The sequence below is a fragment of the Aquarana catesbeiana genome, linkage group LG08 (genome assembly GCF_042186555.1).
Source record: "Aquarana catesbeiana isolate 2022-GZ linkage group LG08, ASM4218655v1, whole genome shotgun sequence".
Lineage (NCBI taxonomy): Eukaryota > Metazoa > Chordata > Amphibia > Anura > Ranidae > Aquarana > Aquarana catesbeiana.
This window is the reverse complement of record NC_133331.1, coordinates 30,343,383-30,359,634: the sequence shown is the minus strand read 5'-3', so window position 1 is coordinate 30,359,634 and position 16,252 is coordinate 30,343,383. Positions and strand designations below refer to the sequence as shown.

General features: G+C 44.3%; 1 protein-coding gene across 4 annotated transcripts in view; it reads left to right on the top strand.

Annotated features, from left to right (window-relative positions):
- CTBP2 (C-terminal binding protein 2) overlaps positions 1–16,252 on the top strand; it is a 207,131-nt gene that overhangs the window by 63,268 nt on the left and 127,611 nt on the right. The window lies entirely within an intron of this gene.

Genomic DNA, 16,252 nt, shown 5'->3' with positions numbered 1-16,252 from the left:
AGCATGATTGTCGGTGATGGCTGCAATATAAGCCCTAGTTAAAGTCCTTGTAGGGCTTATTTGGGGGGTAGGGCTTATATTGCAGCCATCACCGACATCACGCTAGGTCTTATTTTTGGGGAAACAGGGATATATATATATATATATATATATATATTATACACACATACGCGGCACTCTTCTGTTTTTTGTGGGGTTTTTTTTTTTTTTTTTTTTTTTTTTTTTTATCTGCAGAAGGTAACAATGTTTCAAAAATAGGGGCAGTCAACAGGTTTATGTCCATTCACTTGACACCTTTCCCAGGCCTATTGTCTAATGCTGACAAACGTAAAACTTTCAGTTATCTTTATTACACGCCAACAGGAAAAATGTTAATAAAATTTGTTGATAACCTTGAAAACTGATGGTGGGGTTCATGTACACAGGCCAATTTTTGTAGTTTTTTTTTTTTTTATAATTTAAAATGTAATACAGAAAGTTACCAATTCATACATGTTTATGTATTTATTAATAACATGCCACCATGGTGTGTCGTCTATCAACAAACCTATAGCCGTGATCACCAGACTTTCATGTGAAAGATCTTTTTAAGCTGCACAGCTGAGCGTCTCTCCATGGTGGCACTGCTCATTGCTCCCTTCCCTGCTTGTTGAACATTGCAGGGTTGAATGGAAGCCAAGTAGCCTTCCCCAGCAATGGTGTAGGGATGGGTTTTGATTGGCCACGGTCCTGTAGATAGACCAGGTCAGAGCTGTGGGGTAACGCGTTATAGGAGAGCCCAGAAAAGAGAGGGGAGTGAAGCTCCCATTAGCTTGCATAGTATAAACACAAACGAATAACCTAGAATCCCCTGCGCACCACTATCCAGTTTAAGTAAACAAATCTCAGAAACTAAATAGAATAAAAAAATGAAAACTACCAGGTTGCCAGCTAGCACCTGAAAGCGATCTCACTCTACCTTAAACTGCAACTCAAATAACCCAAGAGTGTAGCGCCACCAATTAATAATGTGAAAAAATACTTCAACAAATATACAGTGTATCAATTACGGTAATCATCATCCACTTATGATAAAATACAGTGCATCAATATCTGAGTCCCAATAAATCACAAAACTCAGTGATTGATACAACTGTGAATGATTGTGAGAAAAGAAAAAAAAACTGCAATTTTCAAGTGTAATGCTTGTGACACCTAATTTTACATGCGTTCTCCCGCCCCTTTTGACATGTATTACTCAATCCTGGACTTCTTTAGAAAGTCCGGGATTGGACGATGCACTTCAAAGTTGTGGGGCTTACATGCAGATGACGTCATCATGCTAGTTTTTGTGATCTAAAAAAAATACAAAAAAGGAAGCCACTGGCCATTACAGCAAGCAGCATTGGAAGGCTACATATGTTAGAAAAAAAGCCAAGGATAAATCCAAGGAAAACTCCAAGCTCACTTACCGACCAGCCCGCGGACAACCAAATTATCCTGTCTAACAGCATGCATTAAAAAAAAAAAAAAAGCGTTTAATCTGCACACATTTGCAAATACATGCGTAAGCTGCAGAGCCTCTTCACTGCACCCCAATATTATCTGCAACCCTAACTCTATACATTTTTGAGAACCTCCATAGTAGAAGCACATGCATTATAATGGATAGAGGGCAGGTGAGCCTGGAGATAGCCCACCCCTTCTTAAAGGCACTGGACACCAAGCATATAGCACTATGGCAGCAAAGGTGTCCAGTGCGTCCCCTCACCAATACTCCAACAGTACAAACAAATGGCCTTTGCCCTCACCTATAACTGGCCTTCACTGCAAGGAACACATGGAGTTGTTAGACGGGATAATTCGGTTGGTTGCAGGCTGGTAGGCAAGTTCAGCTGGGAATTTTCTTTGGTTGTCTTTTTCACTTAATTTAAATGGTGGCGCTGCACTTTTTTGGGTTATTTGAGTAGTTATGGGGCCTGAGAGCTAGGTTAGTTGGTGCAATGCTGCAGCTGTGAGTCCAGAACATGTGCTAGGGGCCCTTTGGACTGCCTGGTAGAAGAGTTCTACTGCTGCAGTGTTGTGTACTGCTGCACCCACCAGACACTGTATTACTGTCAAGGACTGAGCTGAGCTGCAGAGTCCACATGCTGGTCCATTATTCTAAGCTACTGTAGGAGACCAAGTGCTGTTGGACTAAGTTGCTGTGTTACTGTTCCATGTTGCTCAAAGAGAGAGAGCTGCGGAGTGTTCAAGGGGCTCGGGCTTGAGAGGTAGGCCCAGAGTCTTTCTCCTGATTACACTCTCGTGGTGGTCTAGATCCTATCTTTATCTTTCTTGAATATGGTAGGGGCCAGTGCTGGGCTGGACTGCATCTAGGTGGCCTGAAATACCAGAGTGGTGAAAGGTCTAGGTACCGTGTACAGTTTCTGCTGTCTTTTGCTTTAAGAAAAGCTGTTTGTCAGAGTATTGTAAGGTTTATCTCCATACATGGTTAAGCCAGCGGGCTGAAAAAAAAAAAAAAAAATCTTGACAGATTCCTCCATCCACACAGACAAGGTCTGTGATGGATTTCAATCAGTGTATGGCCAGCTTTATCCTGTCCTTCCACTTGTAGAGTAAGCGATCCTCCTCAAATAAAAGAAGGGCCTTAACACTGGTGGGACTGAGGAATACTTGTCCCCCAATGGCCAGCGGCTTAGTCAGGGACTGGGACTTAGGTTGCTGTCTATTCATGTCTTGTTGATTGTGCTGGTGTCTGACAAATGCCTATGTCCGTTATTGCGATAGTTTCAATATTGTACATTGTGGATTACTGTTACTTAAGACTGCTGTTTCAGTTTTGTTGCATTTTCCTGTCTTGCCCATCCATCCTTTACAGGGCTTTTTACCTGTTCAGTAAAGCCCTTTTCAACAGTTCCAGGGGTGTCTGTGTTAGTTGGGTGGAGGTACAGGTCAGATAATCATTGGAGCAGGGCAGGAGGACCCAAACATTCCAGGACCTCCTCTGGTGGTAGTGCTACATAGTAAACCTATATTCACAAATACACATAAGTACCAGATAAAATGGAGACAATATAGTACAGAAAATGTGCATGCATATTACATACCGTTTTGAAATGGACATACAAAATTTTGTCTGTGCTGAAGTAAGAAAGAAAGTTCATCACTACAGATACAATTTTGCTGGTGACTGTAATTTTTAATTGTGTGAAAAAAATGATAGTTGGGTAGACTGCTTGTAAAGCATACTTTTTTTTTTTTTGTTTTTTTTTTTTTTTTAAATCAAAAAAAGGCTATAGTTGCCTGCTCTGTGCATTCATATTGCACAGAGCAACCCCTTATCTCCTCTTTTGGAGTCCCATGCTGGCGCTGTCCGCTCCTCCTCCTCCTCCTCCTCCTCCTCCTCCTCCTCCTCCTCCTTTTTTCTTTTTCTTCTTCTTTTTCTTCCTTTTTCTTCTTGTGCTCCCAAGACCAGCTGTGTGTGTCCACAAACACATACAGAGTGGCTCAGTGTCAGAAACCATGAATCAGACTGAGACAGAAGTACAGTTAAGGCCCCTTTCACACTTATACGACTTCAAAGTCCTGCGATTTTGCCGCGATTTGGGAGCAGTACTACTTTGTACGACTTTGCCACATTTTTGGCATTAACAAATTAAAACGTACAGTAGTTGGTATTAATCATAAGGGGGAACTCCACGCCAAGTTTTAAATAAAAAAACTGGCGTGGGTTCCCCCCCATGGGCATACCAAGCCCTTAGGTCTGGTATGGATTGTAAGGGGAACCCCCTACGCCGAAAAATCGGCGTGGGGGTCCCCCCAAAATCCATACCAGACCCTTATCCGAGCATGCAGCCCGGCCGGTCAGGAATGGGGGTGGGGACGAGCAAGCGCGCCCCCCCCCCCTGGACCTTACCAGGCCGCATGCCCTCAGCATGGGGGGGTGGGTGCTTTGGGGCATGGGGGGGCGCCCTGCGCCCCTCACACCCCAAAGCACCTTGTCCCCATGTTGATGAGGACAAGGGCCTCTTCCCGACAACCATGGCCGTTGGTTGTCGGGGTCTGCGGGCGGAGGGCTTATCGGAATCCGGGAGCTCCCTTTAATAAGGGGGCCCCCAGATCCCGGCCCCCCACCCTATTTGAATGAGTATGGGGTACATGGTACCCCTACCCATTCACCTAGGCAAAAAAGTGTCAATAAAAAACACAGTACACAGGTGGTCTTCCGACTTCGGGGGTCTCTCCGGCGTCTTCTCCCGGTGTCCGCATCTTCTGCCGGCTCCACCGCTATCTTCTGCCGCACTTTCCAGAGATGTTGACACGACGCTCTCTCTCCAGCTGCAATGGTCTCTGAACGCTCCGCAACGGACTTATATAGGCGGTGACCCCGCCCCCTTATGCCGTCACAGTCCCTGGGCATGCTGGGACTGTGACATTTTAGGAGGCGTGGTCACCGGGTGATGACCATGCCCCCTTATGACGGCACAGTCCCAGCATGCCCCGGGACAGTGACCTCATAAGGGGGCGGGGTCTCCGCCTATATAAATCCATTGCGGAGCGTTCAGAGACCATTGCAGCTGGAGAGAGAGCGTCGTGTCAACATCTCTGGAAGAGAAGAGGGAAGAGGACGATGCAGAAGTCCGGACCACCGCTGGCAAAAGTGCGGCAGAAGATAGCGGTGGAGCCGGCAGAAGATGCGGACACCGGGAGAAGACGCCGGAGAGACCCCCGAAGTCGGAAGACCACCTGTGTACTGTGTTTTTTATTGACACTTTTTTGCCTAGGTGAATGGGTAGGGGTACCATGTACCCCATACTCATTCAAATAGGGTGGGGGGCTGGGATCTGGGGGCCCCCTTATTAAAGGGAGCTCCCGGATTCCGATAAGCCCTCCACCCGCAGACCCCGACAACCAACGACCATTCCAGCTGGAGAGAGCGTCGTGTCAACATCTCTGGAAGAAAAGAAGGCAGAAGGCAGAAGTCCGGACCACCGCTAGCAATTGAGCTGCAGAAGATAGCGGAGGAGCCGGCAGAAGATCAGGACACCGGGAGGAGACGCCGGAGAGACCCCCAAAGTCGGCAGAGGACCCCCGAAGTCGGCAGAGGACCCCCGAGCTGCCTAATAAATTACTTTAAAAACCTGTGTACTGTGTTTTTTATTGACGCTTTTTTGCCTAGGTGAATGGGTAGGGGTACCATGTACCCCATACTCATTCAAATATAGTGGGGGGCCGGGATCTGGGGGCCCCCTTATTAAAGGGAGCTCCCAGATTCCGATAAGCCCCCCGCCCGCAGACCCTGACAACCAACGGCCAGGGTTGTCGGGAAGAGGCCCTTGTCCTCATCAACATGGGTGCTTTGGGGTGGGGGGGCCCGCAGGGTTGAGGGCATGCGGCCTGGTACAGTCCAGGAGGGGGGGCGCTCGCTCGTCCCCACCCCCATTCCTGACCGGCTGGGCTGCGTGCTCGGATAAGGGTCTGGTATGGATTTTGGGGGGGTCCCCATGCCGATTTTTCGGCGTAGGGGGTTCCCCTTAGATCCATACCAGACCTAAGGGCCTGGTATGCCCCTGGGGGGGAACCAACGCCGTTTTTTTCATTTAAAACTTGGCGCGGTGTTCCCCCTCAGGATTCATACCAGACAGCTGTCAGCACTGCCTGTCGCTCATCGCGAAAGGAAAAAAGTTTTCCTTTCCCAATCAGCGAGCCAGGCTTGTGCTTACAAAGTCGTACTGAAGTCATGTCTATATTATTCAGGCACGATTTGCATGCTACTTCAGGGTTTAACATTGAGGTCTATGGAGTACAACTCGAATAGAAGTTGGACCAAAGTAGTGCAGGGACTACTTTCAAGTCGGCACGACTTAGTCGTGCCAATATGAATGGTAGTCATTGAAAATCATGGAGAATGACTTGTCATACGATTTTGCAGTACACAATCGTGGGACAAGTCGTATAAGTGTGAAAGGGGCCTAAACCTCACTTGTTTAATAATAATAAAAGGTAAACAGACGAAAACGTAGTCAAAACATAACCAGAGTTCAGGAACCGGAACGGATAGTCAGACAAGCCAAAACGTCAGGGAGACAGATGAGCGTAGTAGAACAGCAAGCGGGATCTGGAGCCAGAAGGAATGTCAGCCAAGCAAGTCTTTAACAGGAACACAGGAGAGCGTCGCCAGAGATGTGACCAAGGCGAAGGCAGAGATCATCTGGCCTGGATGGCTTAAGTAGGCAGGACTGATGAGCAGGATATCATCAACAGGTGAGTCACTGTGGAGAGATAGGAGCTGGCAATTGGCCAACAGCTGAGCAGCCAGCTGAGAGAAGGAAGGGCTGAGCCCAGCCCTGACACTCAGACATGCCACCTGCTCCCTCCTCCACAAGATTCAACTGACAGCTCAGAAACCTTTGGATCCCGGCAGATCCCTGTTGTTGGAGGAGGAATGAGCTACTAAAAACCAAAAGGTAACTGTTACTGCTATAAAATTGAGAATGAACTACTCCACACTGCCTTCAGCTACAGAAATATGTGAAGGATTGATTTAAATCTCATTTACTGCTTGGTAAGACAGTGTAAATAGTTGTAGGTCCATAGCCTGGCCACAATTTTACTTTTAGAGTGGAACTCAAGCCACAGACATTACAAAGTCATATGGGGAAAAAAAGTTACCTCAAGGTTCTGTTTAGTGTTTAATTCATTCATTTGTTTACACACCCTTTCCTCTCCCCTTGTCCATTTAAGGAACATCTTATATTCTGTGAAAGGAGTACAAGGTGTTCTGTGAATAGACAAAAGCTGTGGGTCTCATACAGTGATAAGATCCTGTCATCTATCTCCCTCTCCTTTTGTCCATTCATAGAAAGACTTGTATTCTCTTCACAGTATAGAGAAGACGGACAAGGGGAGAGGAGAGGGTGGGTAAACTGCAGGTTCCCTTTACTGTATGAGAGCTGCAATGCCAAAAGTAGCACTGGTTGTATTGTCTGGTGAGAAAACACTAAAAAGAACTGAGCAAAATATTTAACACACCATGCAAGAGGTAACTTTTTTCCACGTATGAATTTGTATAGATGTCTTAAGCCCCACATTTTTTTCAGGCAGTCCTTATAGAGCAGTGGTCTCCAAACTGTGTCCCTTTGCTTGCCTTTATCTGGCCCTTGAGGCATTATTCCTGCCACTGACACCAACAATGGGACACTATTCCTTCCACGGACACCAACAATGGGACACTATTCCTTCCACGGACACCAACAATGGGACACTATTCCTTCCACGGACACCAACAATGGGACACTATTCCTTCCACGGACACCAACAATGGGACACTATTCCTTCCACGGACACCAACAATGGGACACTATTCCTTCCACGGACACCAACAATGGGACACTATTCCTTCCACGGACACCAACAATGGGACACTATTCCTTCCACGGACACCAACAATGGGACACTATTCCTTCCACTGACACCAACAATGGGACACTATTCCTTCCACGGACACCAACAATGGGACACTATTCCTTCCACGGACACCAACAATGGGACACTATTCCTTCCACGGACACCAACAATGGGACACTATTCCTTCCATTGACACCAACAATGGGACACTATTCCTTCCATTGACACCAACAATGGGACACTATTCCTTCCATTGACACCAACAATGGGACACTATTCCTTCCATTGACACCAACAATGGGACACTATTCCTTCCACTGACACCAACAATGGGACACTATTCCTTCCACTGACACCAACAATGGGACACTATTCCTTCCACTGACACCAACAATGGGACACTATTCCTTCCACTGACACCAACAATGGGACACTATTCCTTCCACTGACACCAACAATGGGACACTATTCATAGTTACATAGTTAGTCAGGTTGAAAAAAGACACAAGTCCATCCAGTTCAACCATAAAAAAAAAAAAAAAATATTCCTTCCACGGACACCAACAATGGGGACACTATCCCTTCCACGGACACCAACAATGGGGACACTATCCCTTCCACGGACACCAACAATGGGGACACTATCCCTTCCACGGACACCAACAATGGGGACACTATCCCTTCCACGGACACCAACAATGGGGACACTATCCCTTCCACGGACACCAACAATGGGGACACTATCCCTTCCACGGACACCAACAATGGGGACACTATCCCTTCCACGGACACCAACAATGGGGACACTGTTCCTCCCACCGACACCAACTATTTCTGCCCCTAATACCAAAAATCGTGCATTGTTTACTCCCACTGAGCACAGTCCGGCCCCCCTAAAGCCTGCAGGACAGTAAACTGGCCCTTTCTTTTGAAAGTTTGGAGAACCGTTATAGAACGTCGAGTGTTATAGGACATTTTCTGAATTGAGCTTCTGCAGAATGTACCTAACTAGTTTACTCTGAGCATGTACATTTTTTTCTTCATCTGTCTTGGAATGGGATTAGCTTTAGGGTTTAGTGCTGCTCCTGATTAGTGAATGCCTGAGCTATTTATTGCTTGTGTTGATGTGTGGTGTGTGAGTGGATTATTTGCTTTCTAGTTAGAACACAAAGTCGTTTGCTTTGCTTTTCCTTTAGGGATGACACCAGAAATTGCTGCTTTATCAGCAATTCCATGCTAGAGGCACAAATAATTCTTTTACCGAAGTCAGGCCAAGACCCGTTGTCTTGTTCTTTGTACAGACCTATTGCGCTTTTAAATCAAGATCTTAAAATTCTCACGAAATTATTGGCTACCAGACTGTCACAAGTTATCACTACCCTAGTGGACATAGACCAGACTGGTTTCATACCTCAAAAATCTATGGACACTAACCTACGCAGATTGTTCGCTCATTTGCAGATTGATCATGACAATCCGGGGACTAGGGCGGTAGTGTCCCTTGACATGGCCAAGGCCTTTGACTCAGTCGACTGGCATTACATGTTAGCAGTACTGCGTCATATGGGATTTGGGGAAGTATTCATGACCTGGATCTCACTTTTATATAGTGCACCTCGGGCTGCCATAAAAATGGGCACTTCAGTGTCGCATCAGTTTTCAGTGGTTAGGGGCACACGTCAGGGATGCCCGCTATCTCCGTCCTTATTTGCACTAGTTATAGAACCCCTTACTATAGCTTTGAGAAGGTCGGCTGAGGTGAGAGCATTGGAAGTAGGAGGTATACGGGAATGTACTGCTCTTTACGCTGATGACATGCTTCTGTTTTTGCAGGATGCCGGTTCTTCCCTGGAAGCAGTGTTTCAGATACTGGACAAATTTGCCACGGTCTCCGGGCTGCGGGTAAATTGGGGAAAATCCAATGTGATGGCCATTGATAGCGGCGCCCAGACTTTGGCAACCAACAGGGTTCCCATTCTCTGGGTGTCGGAAATTAAATATTTAGGTATACGTATATCACCTAGGGTGGGGGAATTTCTGTCCTTAAACTTGTTGCCTTTTATTGAACAAGGTTAAGATGCAGCTTGAGGCATGAAGACACCTGCCGTTGTCCTTGATTGGTAGGGTTAACCTATTGAAAATGAAGATTCTTCCAGTTTTTCTGTATTTCTTAAGAAACTCTCCAATATGGATTCCCTGTTCTTTTTTTAGGAGGATGAACATCTTATTCAGTTCCTTTCTCTGGTCCGATGCACATCCTAGAATCAGCCTTCGTACTTTACAAGAGCCGCTGGGGCAGGGTGGACTGGCGCTATCTGATTTATTCAAATATTCCATAGCTGGACAAATGGTGTTTGCTAGACGTTGGCTGACTAGAGATGACGGGGACTCAGCGACAGTGCTGGAGACTGCCTTTATGGGTTCATATGAGAGTCTGTTTTATTTGGTATATAGAGGACCTCAGGCATCTCCGTCTTTGACTTCCTCGATTCGCGTTACTATACGTGCATGGGACAGGGCACAGAAGTTGATGAAATCTCCAGTAGGGAGTTGGTCACAGGGCACTCCATCGTGGTTTAATCCCAGATTACCACATTTCAGTGAAATCCCTGACCCAATAATTTGGGCTAGAGTAGGTATCAAGCATCTTAAGCACTTGGTGGGAGGACAGAAACTGCTAACCTTTGATCAAATTAAGGAAAAATATAACCTACCTAACTGGTATTTTTTCCGATACATCTAGCTAAGGCATGCTTTTCTAACCCAATTCGGTTCAGATAAGCTGGAGTTGGGCCTATCACCATTAGAGAACATGTTGGGGGCAGAAGACTTACCAAAAATGCTATCGGCAGTATACAAGGAATTATTTGTTGTAAGACCAAAAATGCTTGCCAAATGTAGGGATACCTGGAGTGCACTGGTACCAGACTTTGGGGGGGAAGATTGGGATGATATGTGGGATCACCCCTTCCAGACCTTAGTGTCGGCCAGAGATAGGCTCATCCAATTTAAATTACTGCACCGGGTATACTATACTCCTGCAAGGATAGTTGAACTAATGTGTATGTGTTGATTATCTACACCACTGACTTTATTGGGTACCCAATGTAGGTATTGGAAGTAAGAGCATATGTATAACCTGTAACTAGGGGAAGCTGCACAGGGATAGGGAAGGGGGGGGGGGGGATTGGTACATGTTGTACTGAGGTATGTTGTTGTATTATTGAAAATATTAAAAATAAAAATTTAAAAAAATAAAAAAAAGTTGAACTCCAGGTAAATATTAAGTAGACCCTTTCTTTTCAGTTATATATTATGTAAAACTGCAGATTTTTTAAATACAGTGGCCTTTTGTATAAGGTCATTAGCTTGGCCCCCTTCCCCAAGACGCTAAGCTATGCCACTCTATGGTAGGGGTGCCCACACATAGGGAAGCATGCAACCTTGGGCTCACAGGCTTTATGCTAACTGTCCGTTTGCAATGGCTCCAATGGAGTAGAGGGGGGATTGTGAGTAAAATGGGTTGAACTTTAACTAGACTGTTACTTTGCCCTGACTGCTTCTCTTTTACATGTAGATAAACAATCACTTGTAAACTCAATATATAGTATAACTTTTTAATGTTTCAATTTGGTTTCCAGTATAAAGTGTAACATGATTTTGTGCTAAAAAGAGTTTGATGAGTCATTTTGAAATGTGATCAGCCGGCCGCTCATTGGATTCATTTCAATTATTTATCCAGCTCTAGTGATCAGTAACAGATCCCCGCTCCCTTTGACCTTGCTGTCATGAGATCTCTGCCCCCACGTTGGTTGTCTTTTGCCGTGTTGTTTGCTGTCCCAATAATTTGTACGGCACTCTATTTGATGAGGACACCTCCCCCTTTGGAAGCTGTGTTTACCACATCATTACCATGGAGCGAGGACATTTTATGCTGTAACCGATACTTCCTATTATTTAACTGTGACACAGTCTGCGGCACTGTATACCGATCAGCTGGATAGTGGCTACTGCCAGGGATATGTAGTATCGTGTCTCCAAGTATGTTGATTATACTTCTTTGATTGCCACTAAATCTTTATTCCAGTTCAGTGGACCGGTATAACGGACCAGTTGCTGATAGTAATCTAAACAGGTTCCCGTGACTCTACGGAAATATCGTCTTTCTAGCATAAACCCTGGGATGCGTCATACAGTGCCTTCAAAAAGTATTCACCCCCTTGGCATTTTTCGTGTTTTGTTGCCTCACAACCTGGAATTAACATGGATTGTTTGAGGATTTGCATCATTTAATTTACAGAACATGCCCACAACTTTGTTTTTTTCTTATTTTATTGAGAAACAAACCACAAATGGGACAAAAAAACAAACAGAAAAAGTCAATGTGCATAACTATTCACCCCCCTAAAGTCAATACTTTGTACAGCCACGTTTTGCGGCTATCACAGCTCCAAGTCGCTTTGGATAAGTCTCTATGAGCTCGCCACATCTTATCAATGGGATTTTTGCCCATTCCTCCTTGCAAAACTGCTCCGGCTCCTTCAAGTTGGATGGTTTGCGCTTGTGAACGGCAATCTTTAAGTCTGACCACAGATTTTCTATTGGATTGAGGTCTGGGCTTTGACTAGGCCATTTCAACACATTTACATGTTTCCCCTTAAACCACTCAAGTGTTGCTTTAGCAGTGTGTTTGGGATCATTGTCCTGCTGGAAGGTGAACCTCCATCCTAGCCTCAAATCACACACAGAGTGGTACAGGTTTTTCTCAAGAATATCCCTGTATTTAGCATCATCCATCTTTCCCTCAACTCTGACCAGTTTCCCAGTCCTGACTGCTGAAAAACATCCCCACAGCATGATGATGCCACCACCATGTTTCACAGTGGGGATGGTGTTCTTTGGGTGATGTGATGTGTTGGTTTTGCGCCAGACATAGCGTTTTCTTTGGCCAGAAAGTTCAATTTTAGTCTCATCAGACCAGAGCACCTTCCTCCATACATTTTGGGAGTCTCCCACATGCCTTTTCACACTCAAAACGTGCCATTTTGTTTTTTGCTGAAAGTAATGGCTTTCTTCTGGCCACTCTGCCATAAAGCCCAACTCTATGGAGCGTACGGCTTATTGTCGTCCTATGTACAGATACTCCAGTGTCTGCTGTGGAACTCTGCAGCTTCTCCAGGGTTACCTTAGGTCTCTGTGCTCCTCTCTGATTAATGCCCTCCTTGCCCGGTCCGTGAGTTTTGGTGTGCGGGCATCTCTTGGCAGGTTTGCTGTTGTGTCATGTTCTTTCCATTTGGTTATGATAGATTTGATGGTGCTCCTAGGGATCATCAAAGATTTAGATAATTTTTTTTTTTTTATAACCTAACCCTGACTTGTACTTCTCAACAACATTGTCCCTTACTTGTTTGGAGAGTTCCTTGGTCTTTATGGCAGTGTTTGGTTAGTGTTGCCTCTTGCTTAGGTGTTGCAGCCTCTGGGGCCTTTCAAAAAGGTGTGTCTATGTAATGACAGATCATGTGACACTTAGATTTCACACAGGTGGACATAATTTCACTAATGTTGTGACTTCTGAAGGTAATTGGTTGCACCAGAGCTTTTTATGGGCTTCATAGCATAGGTGGTGAATACATACGCACATGCCAATTATCAGTTTTTTATTTATGAAAAATAGTTTTATGTATATATCTTTCTAATTTTATGTCATCAACTTAGACTATTATGTTCTGATTCATCACATATAATTCAGATTAAAAAAACATTGAACTAAAGGCTGTAATGTAACAAAATAGGTAAAAAGCAAAGGGGGTGAATACTTTTGCGCGGCATCGTATGTGTTTACCCCTGCGGTTATTTTAGACGTTGGATTGAGGCCAAAGAGAAGTGGAATCTTACTTTCTGAAAACGCTAAATGCTTGGCCTTTAGGCCTCATGCACACTGGACGTTTTTCTATCTCTCCTAAACGTCTTTTCTCCTAGCAGGGGCATTTTATGCCTCTAAAAGCCTGTGTGCATGGACACATAGGCTTACATGCAGGGACATTTAGAGGCAGGGAAAAAAAAAAAAAACGCCTGACGCCCCTAGGAGCAGCTGTAAAAATGTCCAGTGTTCATGAGGCCTTACGCTGATCCATTGACTTTTAGTACTTCTGCTGTCACTAACTTGGAACAAGTATAGAGATCCAGAACAGTGAATAGCTCAAAGCCAACAGCAAGTGATAGGTGGGTGATGCCTCAGCCTATGATTGGCTGCCAGCTTTGACCGCTTCTCAGTGGGATAGCTCAGGCGGGTTCAGACTCGTGTCCAAACACTCTTTAATCAAGAATTCTAACTTCACTTGCTGCAGGCAAGCAATTCAAAGAATCAGCATAATGGCCAGAAAACTGGCATGTTCAGAAACAGTTCAGCAGTGGCAGCCTTTATATTTTTTTTTTCAATACAGGTTCTTTGTAGCTGAAACTGCCAGCAACATGTAAAATCAATTAGTGAGCTCCTTATAGTGTCCCGGAAAGTTGATCAGTAGGTTGGCAGAAAGTTTTCCTTTAATCCAGTTTATATATAAAACATTTCAGCCAGCAGCAATAGACTTCTTGCAATGCTTCTGGATAGGACTTCATCTACTTGCCACATGCCTGTTTGGTTGTACAGCTTTTTCCTTTCTCTGTGCCTGGCTCTGACAGTAGCCTCAGCGAGAGGGTGATCTGGAACTTTGGAACACCCTGGCCTGCATTTGCAGCCACAAATGAATAGCCATTCAAAACGCGTAGGTACAGACAGCTATGGGGTGCGTAAGTGGTTGCTAAAATTTAAAGAAAAGCCAAAACTTGGTTACTGCTCGGAAAACCGACATTGGAACATTGTTCATGGTACAATAAATGCCATATTTTGATAACTGAAAACCTAAGGAAACAAACTCAAGGAGACATATGAAGTAGAAATATCTAAAAAAAAAAAAAAAAAAAAAAAAAAAGTAATTGAAAATTTATGGAAAAAAGAGGTCCTATTTTTAATATTAACTCGCTATTTGTCTACAAGGCTTGTTTGAAGAAGTAGGAAAGGTTAGCAGCAGACAACCTGCGTAGGCTGTGGCTCAGCACTCAATGGATTCCCTCTACTTGATTGAAGCAGAAGGTCCATATTGTCTAAACTGTTAGCCGTGGCCAAAGGTTTTGAGACTGACACAAATATTAATTTTCACAAAGTCTGCTTCCTCAGTTTTTATGATGGCAATTTGCATATACTCCAGAATATTATAAAGAGTGATCAGATGAATTGCAATTAATTGCAAAGTCCCCCTTTGCCATGAAAATGAACTTAATCGCATAAACATTTCCACTGCATTTGTGAAGAAGGCTTTGGGGCGCCCAAAAAAAGTCCAGCAAGCGCCAGGACCGTCTCCTACAGTTGACTCAGCTGCAGGATCGGGGCACCATCAGTGCAGAACTTGCTCAGGAATGGCAGAAGGCAGGTGTGAGTGCATCTGCACACACAGTGAGGCGAAGACTTTTGGAGGATGGCCTGGTGTCAAGAAGAGCAGCAAAGAAGCCACTTCTCTCCAGGAAAAACATCAAGGACAGACTGATATTCTGCAAAAGGTACAGGGATTGGACTGGTGACAACTGGGGTAAAGTCATTTGCTTTGATGAATCCCCTTTCCTATTGTTTGGGGCATTGTGAAATAACCTTGTCCAGAGAAGAAAAGGTGAGTTCTACCATCAGACCTGTGTCATGCCAACAGTAAAGCCTCCTGAGACCACTCATGTGTGGGGTTGCTTCTCAGCCAAGGGAGTGGGCTCACTCACAATTTTGCCTAAGAACACAACCATGAATAAAGGATAGTACAAAAACATCCTCCGAGAGCAACTTCTCCCAATCATCCAAGAACAGTTTGGTGATGAACGATACCTTTTTTCCAGCATGATGGAGCACCATGCCATAAGGCAAAAGTGGTAACCAAGTGGCTTGGGGAATAAAACATCCAAATTTTGGGCCTATGGCCAAGAAGCTCCCCAGATCTTAATCCTATTGAGAACTTGTGGTCAATCCTCGGGGCAGGTGAACAACAAAAACCCTGCAAATTCTGACAAACTCCAAACATTGATTATGCAAGAATGGGCTGCCATCAGTCAGAATGTGGCCCAGAAGTTGATTGACAGCATGGCAGGGCGAATTGCAGAAGTCTTGAAAAAGAAGGGTCAACACTGAAAATATTGACTTTGACTTTGCATAAACTCCATGTCATTGTCAATTAGTCTTTGACACCTATGAAATGCTTGTAATTCTACTTCAGTATCCCATAGTTAACATCTGACAGAAATATCTAAAAAAACACTGAAGCAGCAGACTTTGTGAAGAATAATATTTGTGTCATTCTCAAAACTTTTGGCCATGGCTGTAGAAGGGAAGCTTTATAGTAAAAACAAAAATGAGCAGTTTTTTATATATATATATATATATATATATATATATATATATATATATATATATATATATATATATATATATATATATATATATATATATATATATATATATATATAGTACATTTTATAATAATTCAAAGTCAGCAGCTACAAATATAGATTTTAATAATCTAAATCAGAAAATTACAGCGCTATCCTTATTCCAAAACATATGTTTCTGGGTCTGGTGACGTCACATCCGGCCCATGGAACGCATGCCAACTGTGGCAGTTCCGGACCTGCATTTGGTTTTATAGATGCCAGAATCTTATTTGATGCCTGAATGCCTAAAAACAAGTGTGTGTATTTGCATGTATAGTTTTATGAGTATTAAATAGTCTTTTTGATACACATGGGGTAACCTAAACTCTGGAAGGAGATACTGCAGGTGTGAAGCAAA